The sequence below is a fragment of the Haliotis cracherodii genome, unplaced genomic scaffold (assembly GCF_022045235.1).
Source record: "Haliotis cracherodii isolate W230 unplaced genomic scaffold, xgHalCrac1.p SCAF_28, whole genome shotgun sequence".
NCBI classification, from domain to species: Eukaryota; Metazoa; Mollusca; class Gastropoda; order Lepetellida; family Haliotidae; genus Haliotis; species Haliotis cracherodii.
In genome coordinates this window covers 2,003,785-2,019,348 of record NW_027266284.1, presented here as the reverse complement: position 1 = coordinate 2,019,348, position 15,564 = coordinate 2,003,785, and the positions used below count along the sequence as shown (strand labels likewise).

The 15,564-nt window shown below is 40.4% G+C and overlaps 1 protein-coding gene across 3 annotated transcripts in view; it reads right to left on the bottom strand.

The window, feature by feature from the left end:
• LOC139473397 (fibroblast growth factor receptor 1-like) overlaps positions 1 to 15,564 on the bottom strand; it is a 122,117-nt gene that overhangs the window by 70,196 nt on the left and 36,357 nt on the right. The window contains exon 3 of one of the 3 annotated variants that reach the window (XM_071255965.1): positions 272 to 409. The exons of the other annotated variants lie outside the window; for them this stretch is intronic. The gene's annotated coding sequence lies outside the window, so the exon portion shown is untranslated. The remainder of the gene's footprint in view (positions 1 to 271; positions 410 to 15,564) is intronic. 3 annotated transcript variants of the gene reach the window in all.

Here is a 15,564-nt window from a genome sequence, read left to right as displayed (position 1 = left end):
TGTACTCAATACATGCCAACTCTTGAGGGTGTACTATACATCCTTTATAGATGGGCTCAGAAGGTTTCACACAACCCTTGTGGACCTTTGGTCCTGCAGGAAACCAACCATATTTTAAAGATTTAAACCTTGTGAGAAGTGTCATAGGTCAAGTGAAGGCACAGAGAACACTCCATCAAGATGTCATTTGTCAAAGATGGACACCCAAAACCCATCATACACAGAGCCTTGATAGGCGCACTAGACTCTAGCAATGAAATGCTGAAATTACCTGCTTAAATGAAGGGCAGCATGATATTGATTAAAGCACACGGTATGAGGGCAGGGCACTTCACTGGTTGCTGATAACTGCCATATGGAGCTCATAAAATGATGACCCTGTCATGTCCTTTCATCTTGTTTGATCTTTCTGAAGTGGAAAACAATTAAGTCTCCAAATAAAGAACATGGGTCTTAACTCCAGCTAACAAAGTGATGCAAAATAGTGTTGCAAAATAGTGTTAATGAAGTTAGTGTCTCCAGTGTGCTGCTTCCTTGAAAAGAACTCTAACTGTTGTATGACACATTTGTGAATATGCTATTAGAGAGGTATTAGGTAAAAGTACTGTTTGAGCAGCTTTTTTTCATCTGTTCATGTGGATGATCATTAATAAAATACATGTACCATTGACTCACAGCTCACTATTAATGGTTGTCTCTTTGAGATGCCAACACAAAGTTGAGTCAATTTGGGATATTTGGCATGTGAATGCAAAACAATTCCCTAACCACTGATGATTGACTGACCTTATGGTTTTGAGAGGTAAGGTGAAATGGGGTTTAACGTCGCATCCAAGATTATTGCACTTATATAGCGGCGTGCATGTGTGTGCGTGGCTGCTGGTACTAGTCCAGACATGTCGATTTATAGTGCTAGCCCACTGAGATACCATGCCGCAGTTAAACATTACTACCCCACTCAGACACAGTGTACTGACCCAGAGCCAACCAGTCCTTGTTTCATTTAGCCCCTTAATGCCGAGCGCAAGACAGGGTAACAACAAGTACCATCTTTAAACGTCTTTTGGTAAGATGCGGCCAGGGATCAAACCCCAGACCTTCCGTTCTCTGGGCGGACGCTCTACCACTAGAACAGGGAGGCGGTCCATTGTTTTGAGAACAAAGTTCATACAGATACGGAACACTAAAATTCAAGGCCTTTTCAAGGCTTTCAACATTTTCACAGCGTTTTGGTTGGAGTCGTTCGATGTTATTATAAAATATAGCGTACTATATTCATGATATTAGTCGTAAGACATAAATGCAATATGAAAATTGTAAATTATCCAAGAAGAATTATTTTCACAACTATAAAAGAAAAAAGAAAAAAGTCTGTCACAATTTTAATATTTTTATAAAAGAGGATATGTCAATCTGTGCAAATTCAAGGTTTTTCAATTGAATATTTCATCGTTTGCATTTCATTTTATCACCAGCAAAAACATGAGAATATTAGTTGGTTATATATTTGACAATACCTATAACAATTTGCCTAAGACTAAGAGACATAATACAGGGAAAAATGTTTTGGGGAACTCAAAAGCTTTTGTATGCAATGTATTTCACAATATTGGAAATATCTTTCACTTTATAGTTTGACAGAATCTGCTTTTAATTTAGTGTCATGATTATGTTAAAGTCCTAAACAGCGCAGACATTACATTTAAGCGAGATGACCAACCATGGAACTCAGTAAAGCCCTTGACACTATTAATTCAATCACAATGACGAGCCAACTCAAGTGAGACCCCAGTGAGTGTGATTAAAGCATCCCGTAAAATCACACACCCCACACCAGATATACTCAAGTTATATGCCTCAAGAGAAAGTGCCTTCGAACCTAATCATTGATCCTGACCTATTGCTGATCTCGCTCAGAGCATGGCACCCATCCAAATGAGTATGTGTACTAAAAGAATAAATACAGTAGGAAAGTGCAACCACAAAACGTTAATTAAGCATCTTTATCTTATGACCTTGACATTTGACCTTCTCATGTACCAAAATAATTCCTCTAGGGCTATATGGAAGAAGTCTCCCAAAGAAGCATGGTTTGGTTAAGCAATAAAACCTTCAAATACCTTTGTAGCATATTATATGTAATGGATAAATCACACCTCTGAGGTTTTGGTTGAAAAAGTAAAACCCAGGTGAGCTTGAGGTTTTACATTTTCAACCAAACCCTCGGAGGCGTGTTTTATACAATTTTTGGACCGTCTAACTGCAAGAAATACCAGAAAAAATATGTAAACATTAACATAACTTATAGAGAAACAATACAGCATACCGCAGTATAAAAGGAATTTGCTCAAAGCGTCCAAAAAATATTTTTGGAAAGAATGTGCAGCTTGGACTAGCTGGAATCATGACATGATAAATTGAACAACTTCTCATCAGTGGGAAAACTGTGGGTTACGAAACTAAACACAATCTGTGAGGTTGCATGTTCGATTCTCGTCATGGAATCTTTGCATGTAAGAGAATTGTGACTTATCATCAAACACAGTCGCATTGAGCACATCCGTAGCTGTACTCAACCCGTTCTTAACCAGTTCAACCTTGTTCTACCTCGTTCACAATACGTCCAAGCCAGTTCTAACTTATTCTAAACCCGACCAAACGTTCGCTGTATATCCTCATCTCGTCCCAAGTGTGTGTGTATTCGTGTCCTGGCCCGACTCCTGTGGATACCGAGCGCTTTATAGCCAGTCTTCATTCAAGTTCAGGGCTCCGAGCTGTACATATCAACCCTCCAAAGAGAAGTTGACCTGGTCGATGTGCACATGTTCTGAAATTTGTGTCGGACTGCACCACATCGTAACATGTCCCTAGTAGGTTCGAAATACGGTAATTCCTTTCGTAATACGTCTTTCTCGTTTTAAGTATGTTGTCAATCCGACTAATTGCAGAAAGGGATGGATGGGATAAAATTTTGAGCAAACTCAAAGTTCTAGAGCACTCTCCCCATCCAACCCCGTCCAAAAAAAGTTTGTAAAAAGACTGTCAAAATAATTGAAACCTTCGATAAATTTTGTAATCCATTCTCATCAACTAATGTCTTGTAGATAAAAATCAAGTAAAATAAGTAAAAGTGTCTAATAGGCATGAGATTGCGAGGGGACGATTAGCAAGATGGGTGTTATGTTTGTTATTGTCATCAGCATTGTAATTAATATAACATAAGCTGTCGCGCATGTGGAGTAAACACTTCCTGTTCCGCCATGCTTTGTTATCGTCATCAAGTACACAACATGGTGTCAGAAGCCGGGAAAATCTAAACATAGTAAGAATCATCGTCAGTTAAAAAAGCTGAAAGTAAGTAAAAGGAAGTAACTAAAGAAGATTAAAATGGGGCATGAAAGCGGAATTAACCCTAGAAATTTAAGTAGCATGAACTGGGAAAAGCAGAGACCTACCACAAGGATGGAAATCATTCAGAAATCATGAAGAATTCATGTTTGGGGGATCTGTTGAACAAGAAAATAGAAGCTGATAAATGAAACTATGTGGAGAATGTGGTAGAGATATATTCTCAACCTGGAATAAGTTTCACAGTTGAACTCAAGTAGAATCAGAGACCTTTGAAGAGTATATTGTCATAGCGACTGATTTGTGACAACCATTGTCTGAAGAACACTAATAGCACTAGCACTAATCCCCGTTGTTAATCCTTACCAACATTTCACTGTATATTGACTGTCGGCCTACCTGGGCTACCATAATTACTGTTATTTATAGTATGACATTAAATGATTTATTGCCTTAACTGTTCATCCCCTGAGCTGTATCGGTTCATCACCCCCAGAAGTCCCTTCAGGGTTAGAATTTAATTTTGTTTGGCACAGGCAAATTTTTCCTTGTGGTTATAAAAATAACAAGCAAAATAAAAAATCAACAAGCAATTATTTTTCTCAACTCAAAACTTCAAAATACATATCACAAGATTGCATGATCATGATTTATGCTGCATATAAATAATTGCTGATTATGCATGTTATGACATTCAGATTACAAAGTAATTAAATTACACTCATTAAACATTTATCAAAGAAAATATCTGCATGTTTGTAAAACATCTTTGCTACCACATTTTGTCTCTAGTCTGAAGGCTAGGTTATAACAATTGGCGACGAGGTATAAACCTGAAGTTTTGCGAAGTTTGGAAGCGCAGTTGAGATGGCATCGTCTGTATACGGGAATCTTGGCGAGTTTAACGAAACAGTCGAAGATTGGAGCCAATATGCGGAGCGAGCCGAGATCTTCTTCGAGGCGAATTCCATAATTGAACGCAAAAGTCAGGCCTTGCTGAGTTTCGTGGGAGGTAAAACTTATGGATTAATAAGAGACTTACTTCGCCCCGAAAAGCCGACGTCAAAAAGTTTTGAGGAACTTGTGAAATTGTTGAAAGACCATTACAACCCCCAACCGTCGAAGATTGTGCACCGCTACAACTTCAACACAAGAGTACGGAAGCCCAACGAGACCATCAGTGAGTTTGTTGCTGTATTGAGAAAACTGACTGAATTTTGTGATTATGGAGCATTCCTTGACGACATGCTGAGGGACAGATTCGTTTGCGGTATAAACAAACAGAAAATGTTATCCAGGTTACTGTCAGAAGATAATTTGACATTCACCAAAGCCATTGCCATAGCAACATCAATGGAAGCGGCTGACAAAAATTCTGCTGATCTTCAGAAACAAACTGCAACATCCAGCGACTCTGGTATCGTCAACTTTATTACGAAGAAACCAGCCAGGGGAGGTAACTACAGTTCTTCATGTTTTCGTTGTGGCGGAAGACATGACCCTTCAACATGCCGTTTTAAAGATCAGGAGTGTTACTCGTGTGGACTTGTTTGACATTTATCACAGAAATGTCTCAACAGGAGGGGAAATGGTCAGAGGAGAGCTTCACATCGAGGTGGGAGACAGAGTCGAGGTTGCCGAGGTAGACATCACAGACAGTACGAAAATAGAGCGAACTACATTCAAGAACATGATTCACAGGAGGATTCTGAGGGATTTGTGGATGTGAGTGAAGCATATGAGATGTTCATGGTTTCTGGTTCAGTGAACAAACCACTTTATGTACCAGTACAAGTCAACGGTCAGGAGTTGAAGATGGAATTTGACACTGGGGCTGCGTTATCCATTGTGAGTGAAAAGACTTTGTCACATCTTCAACAGGGTGTAGAGAACTTGACTGTGACACCTACGACTAAATCATACCTTGGATACACCGGAAATAGCTTGATCTTGCGGGACAGGTGATGGTGGATGTTGATTTTCAAGGAGTGACTGCGAGTCTACCCCTATTAGTCGCCCGAGGGAACCGTGCTAGTCTGTTTGGACGTAACTGGATTGATGAGTTTGATGTTGATTGGAATATAATCAAACATATGACTGCCGAGGATTCGCAAAGCAGTTTGAGAACTGTGTTGGATAAGCATCCTGAAGTATTCAAGGATGGTTTGGGTACGTTCAAAGGAATGCAAGCAAAGATATATGTTGACAAGAATGCCCAACCGATCTTCCATATGCATTGAAGCAGAAGATTGAACAGGAGCTTGATCGCCTACAGAGTAATGGTACAATAGAAGCTGTAGAGTTTTCTGAATGGGCAGCACCAATAGTACCTGTGGTGACTATAAAGTGACTGTGAACAAAGTGTCCAAGTTGGATAAATACCCAATTCCAAAGACAGATGACCTGTTCGCAACATTAGGAGGAGCAAAGTTCTATTCTAAGTTGGACCTAAGTCAAGCTTACCAGCAGGTCTTGTTGGGTGAACATTCCAAGCAGTACGTCACAATAAATACACATAAAGGACTCTTTTGGTATAACCGTCTGCCATTTGGTGTGTCGTCAGCTCCTTGTATATTTCAGCGCATCATGGAGAATACCCTACAAGGTCTTGAACAAGTTCTGGTCAGGATTGATGATATTCTGATTGGTGGCCGTTCGAGGCATGAACACTTGACACACTTAGATGAAGTTCTGAGGAGACTAGCAGCAGCAGGTCTGAGAGTTCGTAAGGACAAGTGCAGCTTCATGGCAACAGAAGTTGTGTATCTTGGATACCGTCTGGATAGAGAGGGGACCCATCCAGTCGCTGAAAAGGTCGAGGCCATCAAGGAAGCGTCACCTCCGCGGAATGTGACAGAACTGAAAAGCTATTTGGGTATGCTGAACTATTATGGAAGGTTCATGCCAAACCTTTCCACTGCTCTGGCACCGTTACACAAACTGTTACAGAAAGAAGTACCATGGAAGTGGACAAGCCGACAACAGTCAGCTTTTGAGAAATCCAAGTCACTGCTGTGTTCTGATAAAGTTCTCGTTCATTATGATGCGAAGAAGGAACTGATTCTCTGTTGTGATGCATCGCCCTACGGAGTTGGTGCGGTACTGTCTCATCGTACTGAGGAGGGAGGCGATCGTCCCATTGGATATTCATCACGCTCCCTAAAAACTATTCGCAACTGGAAAAAGAAGGCTCAGCAATGCTCTTTGGTGTGAAGAAATTTCATCAGTACCTGGCAGGAAATCATTTCACAACAGAGACTGATCACAAACCATTGTTGGGATTATTTGCTGAGACCAAAGCGATACCAATGATGGCATCAGCACGGATTCAGAGGTGAGCACTAACATTGTCTGCTTATGAGTATGAACTTGTTTACAGACCAGGATCACAGATCGCCAATGCGGATTGTCTGAGCCGACTTCCTGCAAAAGAAAAACCAAGTATTCAAGAAACACCTGTACCTCCGGAATACATCATGCTTCTGGAACTGATGGATACTACACCTGTGACCTCCAAACATATTCGTTCATGGACGCGCCAGGATCCTGTGTTGTCAACAGTGTTGAGATATGTGCAGTGTGGATGGCCTAATTTCTGTGAAAACCCAGAAATGAAGGCATACTACTGTCGCCGTGATGAGCTGACAGTGCAGGATAGCTGTGTGTTGTGGGGTAACTGTGTAGTGATTCCTCCGCCAGGTCGGGATAGGATTATTCGTGAACTTCATGAGGCACATCCTGGAATCAGTAGGATGAAGGCACTTGCTCGTAGCTATGTGTGGTGGCCTAACATGGATTCAATTCTGGAGTCAACAGTGAAAAAGTGTGAGGTGTGTCAGCAAATGCAGCAGATACCAGCTAAGGCACCCCTACACCCGTGGGAGTGGCCTGAGCGACCATGGTCTCGTGTGCATATTGATTATGCCGGACCATTCCTTGGTCAAATGTTCTTGGTGATTGTGGATGCATATAGTAAATGGATAGATGTTGTTGTGCGCTCAGCTACATCTTCAGCTACAGTGGCAGTTCTTCGTAGAGTGTTCACAACCCATGGATTACCCGAGATGTTAGTGAGTGACAACGGTACCTGTTTCACTAGTGAGGAATTCAAAGCATTCATGGATAAGAATGGTATTCACCATGTGCAGACAGCTCCATATCACCCATCGTCCAACGGTCTCGCTGAAAGGTCAGTGAGGACATTCAAGGAGGGGATAAAGAAGGTACAAGGTCCGGATATTCAGACTCGTCTCGACAGATTCTTGTTCCGATATCGAACAACACCCCAGACAACTACTGGACAAACATCAGCCGAACTTCTGATGAACCGGAGACTACGAACACATCTAGACTTGACACATCCTTCTGTACAGCAGACAGTAAAGAAGAGTTAATGGAGACAGAAGATTCAACATGATCTACATGTGAAGGACAGAAGTATGAAGGAACATGACACTGTGCATGTTAAGAACTTTGGAAATGGACTGAAATGGTTACCTGGTACAGTCTCGAACAGGACAGGGCCAGTATCGTTTGAGGTAGAACTGTCTGATGGTAGAAATGTGAGGCGCCATCAGGATCATGTGCCTACTCGAGAAACCCAACTACCTGGAGGCAATACTGACTCTTATTCAGATTAACAGGTAGAATCTGCTCTACCAGAGACGCGCGGTGTCGAGATACCTGCTATCAATGACTATCCAGAGAAGGATCACGTGTCAGAGGCGATACAAGATCCTGCTTCAGAGATTGTACTATCAACAGACAATAGCAATGTTAAATCTCCCGTTCTGAGTAGATCTTCTAAGAGGACTCGACATGAACCAAGATATTTTGAGGACTTTGTCAGGAAGTAATTGGTTAATGAGATTGAAGATTGAACTCATATGTTATTTTGGGTTAAGGTAAAGTTTACTTGAACAGTAGAAATTAACATATTTCTCTTATGGCAGATACCTACTAAATCTAGAGAATGATTTTTGTAGATGGCTTTTTTTGTGTACAAATGTTGAGAAGCACCTTGGCACTTTTAATGTAGATATGTTTGGTTTAGAAATGTTTCCATCTAAAGAGGGAGGAATGTAATATCTTTATGAGTACTATATTACCTGACGTGCCCTAGAGCTATGTACTGTGAGAGTAACACGTATGGATATCTCACGTGCCTGTGAAGGTAGTCAGCACGTGCTGTCACTGGGCTATGACGTATGGACCGGCCATGTTGGCGGAAAACAAATAAAAGTCTCTCCCCAACGCCTCTGGTGTTTTTGTCTCTAGTCTGAGGGCTAGGTTATAACATTATGTTTATCACATTATTTAGATAATGCATTTACAACTTAATTATGTTCATTGTAAATATAGAAAATGTAAGCTAACACATTCATAACGTCCAGATTAAGGACCAAGGAAGCGCAAACTTGACGATTTTTACAAACAGAAACTATAAGATTTCATAAAAAAACGCAGTTGGAAAAATATTTTAAAAAGAATCGTAAATAGATCTAGTATCTGCCATCACCCAAGAGTTGTCCGTTTAGTAACATGAAGAGATACCTCCGTTTTCAAATAACACCTTTGTCAAGTACTGCCATGTGACACATCGGTAGATATCTTTGACAAAATTGGTTTCTAATGATGCTTTCTTTGCCAAAATCTGCTACAAGGTTCGTGACTGGTCAAATCTGAGCATGTGACCTAAGTCAGCCAATCAAACTACATATATGGTATAATGAAATTCAGAATTAGACGAAAGACTTTTGTTAAATCGTGTTATTCTAAATGTTTTAAGCAGGAAATTGCAATCTATTTCAAAAATATGGAATTTCATGGACATATTGTGCCAGGTTACGAGCTGTGACAAAGATTTTTCATGCTTATATTTTTGCATTAAACATCGTGTCCAAACCGAGGAAATTGAGACGACGAAAGCCGAGATGTCATTTGACTTGCATTACAAGAAAAGATGGAATATTACTTTGAATAATATATTTAAAAATTTGCTTAAAACGTCTTTACATTGCTAATTGACATGTTCGATGTGGACCCGTTGCCGGAGAGTGTTTTCGAGTTTTTATTTTCAATAACATTGCTGGAAATAGTGAATAGTTTTTTAATTTACCGATAAGAAATGATAAATTGAAATGGAATACGTATTTCAGACATTGTGAAATGTGATAGATTTAATAAATGAATGATATGCCAGGTAGGTTAATAAAATTATCAGTCAGCCTGGTATTCCGAGTGCTGGTGTAGGGACTACCTCGAGCAGGATGTGCTGCTCATAGGAAACGTGCCCGAGCTGGAAGGTCAACTCATTGCTGTGTTTGTGTTGTCAGAGCAGGTATTCCGCTCATTGTGTATTTGTTGTTTATTGTTTACATGTGGTGCATAAAACGTTGCGGGATAGTGATGTCGATTTTGTCCTTGATTCCCCCAAGAGCCAATTCCCCAACAACGTGAGCGTTGAATATATGACAGCCCTGAGAATGTTAGCTAGAGATTGCAGTTTTCATAATGCAGAAGAAATGATCAGAGACAGGATTGTGTATAGAACTAAACATACAAGGGTGAGGAGAAATGTATTGAAGAAGGTTCAAATTTGACTTTAGCTAGAGTGTCAGAAATTGCAGACATATGAAGTTTCACAGAAACAGTTACAGAGTATGGATACAGCTGTAAATGCATTGAAAGTAAACAAACATGGTAAACAAGCGACGACAAAGATTAGTAGCAGAGAACATGGTAACAAGTACAGAAATACAAGCACACAGTGTACAAGATGTGGATACAATCACTTTGAATCAGCAAGATGCCCAGCAGATGGTAAAACTTGTGTGAAATGTGGTAAAATAGGACATTATCAAAGCAATAACATGTAAACAGTAAACACCAAGAGACACACATAGTACAAGGTCACAGAGGACAAGAAACACAGAAAACAGGGGGAAAGTATTTCATCTAGAAGAAGATGATGAAGGGGAGAATTTATTTCTGGGAATGATAAATGTCATTTGAGGTGAAGATGATGAATCAAGATGGACGCAACAGGTATCCTTAAATGGACAGTCAGAATTCAGTTAGATACAGGGGCTTAGATGTAATGTGTTGTTTAAGAAGTTATTGGACAAAGCATTCCAGGGACCATTACAGAAAGCAGACATTATTTCTAGTATCAAGATCTACACAAGTCATCAGGTAGCAATCCAAGGTGTTGTGAAGCTACCGTGCACAGTAAAGGGCAGAAATGACATTCATTCAGCGTTGTTCAACATAGTCGACATTGATGAAATTTTACAAGATTTACAAGATTGCCTTTCGGATAAAATCAGCACCCAAGAATCATATCATAAATGGTAGGAGACCTCGTCGGAGTCAAAACAATAATGGATGAGCTTCCTGTCTTGGGATCAAATGACACAGACTATGATGAACGTGTAAAGAAGCTTCTCTATCGAACCAGAGAATACAACCTGAAGCTTAGCAAGAGCAAGTGCAAGTTCAAAGTCAACCGAGTGCAGTGCATCAGACTTGAAATCTCCAAAGAAGGATTACGTCCAGATCCAGAGAAAATCAGTTCGATTGAAAACATCAAACGACCAACTGACCTGAAAGAACTGAAAACATTCTTGGGATTCATACAGTATCTAGGAAAATTCCTACCAAGTCTATCAGATGTAAATCAACCTCTATGTCTGCTCACACAGAAAGAAGTAGCCTGGCATTGGGGAACCTCACAAGTAAACAGCTTCGAACAACTGAAGAAAATCACATTACAAGCACCAGTACTATAGCCTTCTAAAACACGAAGCCACCTCTCATACTATCAGCCGATGCAAGTTCCATTGGATTAGGAGCAGCGTTACTTCAGCAAGAGCAATCTCCTTCGGATGTCAAAAGTTTCATTAATATATCCCATGAGAAAGGCTGATCACATGACCGATCACAAACCATTACAAGCTATCTTCAGAAAGTTCCTCCACGAAGCTCCGCCTCGACTGCAGAAGATAACTATGACGCTACAACAATATGATCTGAATGTAAATTACCAACCTGGAAGAGAACTCCTGTTAGCTGATCACCTGAGCAGAAAATTCTTGAAGGTCAAACAGGGATACTTGATGTCAATATGATCAGTTATCTCCCTGTCACAGATACCAAGTTGAAGATGTTACAGTCAGCTACAGCTAAAGACAGCGTGTTGACAGAAGTCAGAGACTACATAATGGAAGGATGGCCTGACCAGCCAAGTGAAGTTAGTATTCAAGCAACACAATATTTATTGGACATACAGAGAAGAATTGACATGTGTGGATGTTTAGTGTTTAAAGGACACAAACTGGTGGTACCAAATAGTAGCAAAAAAGAAATGCTTGAGAGAATTCATAGTTCACACCTTGGAGTAGTGAAATGTAAGAGCCAAGCGAGAGAAATTCTATTTTGGCCCTGTATGGCCACAGATATTGAGAGAACTGTTGCATCATGTGAAATATGCACCAGATGAAACCCAGATGATAAGAGATTTTATCAGAAATTCCTCCAAGACCCTGGACAAAGATCGGCACAGATTTGTTTGACTACAACAGAAGTTCATATTTACTATATTTCTCCAAATGGCCGGAAATGGTTCATCTACAAGATACAAACAGTCAAAGAGTAATTCTTCACCTGAAGAGCCAGTTCGCAAAGGTATGGCATTCCAGATATTGTCATGAGCGATAATGGACCACAGTATTCAAGTTCGAAATTAAAGAAATTCGCCGTCGAATATGACTTCAAACACATCACTTCTATATCAACAGCCTAAAGGACAAGCAGAAAGAACAGGCCAAACAATAAAGAATGTTCTGAAGAAAGCATCTGATCCTTACAAGAGACATCTGGATTACAGAAACAGTCTTATCTAAGGGATAGGAATGTCTACAGCTCAATTATTCATGGGGAGGAGATTGAGAGGAACTGTACCAATGTCAAACCCATTACTAAGCACTGAACATACAGAGCAAGACAGAAACCTACTCCAGAAGAGACAAGTCAGTCAACACAAACATTGCAATGGTAACACTGATTTGAAACCACTAGAAGCAGGAGATACAGTCATGGTAAGAGGAGATAACTCCTGGATGCATGCCAGAGGATTACAGAAACATGCCCCACCTAGATCGTATACCCTACAGTTGGACCTCAGAGAAACAGTAATCAGTAAACCTGTTGAACCAGACATCCCGGTCAATGGAGTCAACACCAACCAAACAAGTACCAGTCAACACCAACCAAACAAGTACCAGTCAACGCCAACCAAACAAGTACCAGTCAACGCCAACCAAACAAGTACCAGTCAACACCAGCCAAACAAATTTATTACCGATATCAGATAGCTTGCATAGTGCACACTATCTTTCGGTCAAAGCATTTTTCTCCATCTCCCATATTCTATAGGTAGATTCTGGTTACAAGTTCTAACTAAAGTAAGAATCATCAGATGTTTTCCTTCAGGAGGATCAAGTAATATTCAAGATTTAGACAATCAATTTTTATGATACTATACATTATGCCTTTTGAAGACTTATCTCTTGCAGTTACCCAAGACTTGACTTGAAACATAATACATTTTAAAAATAACAAAAGCAAATTGTTTAACAAATCATATACATGACAAACAATCATACTGGAGAAAGCACCTCAATCTAAAACACTTGCTTACAAACTACCCATAACCTACCACCTGGAACCTCCCTCATATCACCCACCTTCCCTTCCCCCTTGCATATCCAGGCTGGAAACTCCACCTGCTGTGTTGGCTCTACTGACAGGTGCAGTGATAGTGAAGGTCTGTAATGAGCAGGATCAGATAAGGCCTAGCTTCAGATGTACTGCCCATAAACTAGGACAGCTGGTGCCAGCGTATTTGCCCCTCACTACTTTCTTCAGTTGCCTGTTTCTGCTTGAAGAATTCTCTGCTGGTAATGGCCAACCATTAACCATGTTTTGATTGAAACATGATCAATATTCTTCAACACTGGATCTATAAACTTGCACACAGTTCTAAAGCAAAAGTCTTCCAATGACATGTACAGCTACAGGGGACATGTTACTTATTCTCAAGGCTTCTTTGTTGATTTACATTTTCTACATTTTGTAGTTGCCATGGTGGCCATTTCTTAATTCCCTTTAGATGATGTCTCACTCCCTTTTAAAGACAAAGGCCCTGCAAACATTCAGAAAACATTTCACAGAAATATGATAAATCATTATTGGAAAGATTTAAGCACAATATCTAAGTTCAGCTTTTATTAATTTCTAAATGAAAACGCCACTTAGTTAGCTCCTGTGCCAAATTTTCCAAGATTTTTTGAAAAAAAGAAGAGGTGCAAATATTCACATAACGATTACACAAATAGAAAGAGGTCAAATATAAAATAAATAGATTTGCGTTGTCACAACTCAATTACTGAAAATTGGCTGAAAAAAGCTTATATCTAAGTCTAAGTAACAACCTGCTGTGTCCCTGAAGTACCACTCAACAACAAGAGAGTTTCCTAGCAGAACCACCTACAAATACCCAATGTCCAACAGGAACATTCAACAGCAATGACAGTGTCCCATCAGGAACATTCGACAGCAACAACAGTGTCCAAGCAAGAACACTCCACAGCAATGACAGTGTCCAAGCAGGAACACTCCACAGCAATGACAGTGTCCAAGCAGGAACACTCCACAGCAACGACAATGTATCAGCAGGAACACTCCACAGCAATGACAAGGTCCAAGCAGGAACACTCCACAGCAATGACAGTGTTCTAGCAAGAACACTCCACAGCAATGACAGTGTATCAGCAGGAACACTCCACAGCAATGACAGTGTCAAAGCAGGAACACTCCACAGCAATGACAGTGTTCTAGCAGGAACACTCCACAGCAATGACAGTGTCCAAGCAGGAACACTCCACAGCAATGACAGTGTCCAGGCAGGAACACTCCACAGCAATGACAGTGTATCAGCAGGAACACTCCACAGCAATGACAATGTATCAGCAGGAACACTCCACAGCATTGACAGTGTCCAAGCAGGAACAATCCACAGCAATGACAGTGTCCCAGCACAAACTCTCCACAGCAATGACAGTGTAACAGCAGGAACACTCCACAACAATGACAGTGTCCAAGCAGGAAGATTCCACAGCAGTGACAGTGTCCCAGCACAAACTCTCCACAGCAATGACAGTGTAACAGCAGGAACACTCCACAACAATGACAGTGTCCCAGCAGGAAGATTCCACAGCAATGACAGTGTCCCAGCACAAACTCTCCACAGCAATGACAGTGTATCAGCAGGAACACTCCATAGCAATGACAGTGTCCCAGCAGGAAGATTCCACAGCAATGACAGTATCCTCGCATTGAGCAGGAACGCTCCACTGGTTTCAGTCAGGTACGCTAATAGAAAGTCAATAATACATACCCAACTCTACACAGCTATAGTTTTTTGTGGGGGAGAATTGGGCTCATTTTGCATTTGAAAAAAAAGGTTCTTGTCTTGTTTTGTATTTTAATTTTTTTATGTTGAAATATAGTGAACCTATGAATATAACGTTGTGTACCCTGTTTCAAAACAGTCTAATTGATCGTGATTTGTCACATTATAACGAGAGGTGTGACATCATCAAAGCTGCTGACTTGACAGCGCACATGGGGTCAGTCAACTTAGGTTCATGTGAAGTACTATCCACCTGTCAGAACAGTCCCTCGGCATTCACAATGTTGGTGCCTGTGTCAAAGTGAAAGGGAAGAGCAAAATAGTGTGAATGTTTCTGTAAAAAACTAAAATATATTATGATTTAATGCTGACCTGCAGTAAATTATGTTAAGAAATGAGCACCATACACAGGTTTTCATTCACGGAAAGCCCGAAGTACCAACTAATCAAGTGTTGGAAAACAAGTGACGTCACTCGACAGCAGCAGACATTTACAGATGAGGCAATGGAGGTCATGTTTTTTTGTGGAGGACTCTTCCTACTGATATATAGCTGAACTGTATATTTGAAGACATCACCTACTAGTATGAACATGAACTTAAGTTTTGATTCTGTCATCCCATGAAATACCAGCAATGTCGTCTTAACTGTTCAAAAATAAGGTATGACAGGATAATGTAAGCAAGATTTTGCTGACCCTTACTTCATTAACCTATTTCACTTCAATAGTTCCACTTCTTGAA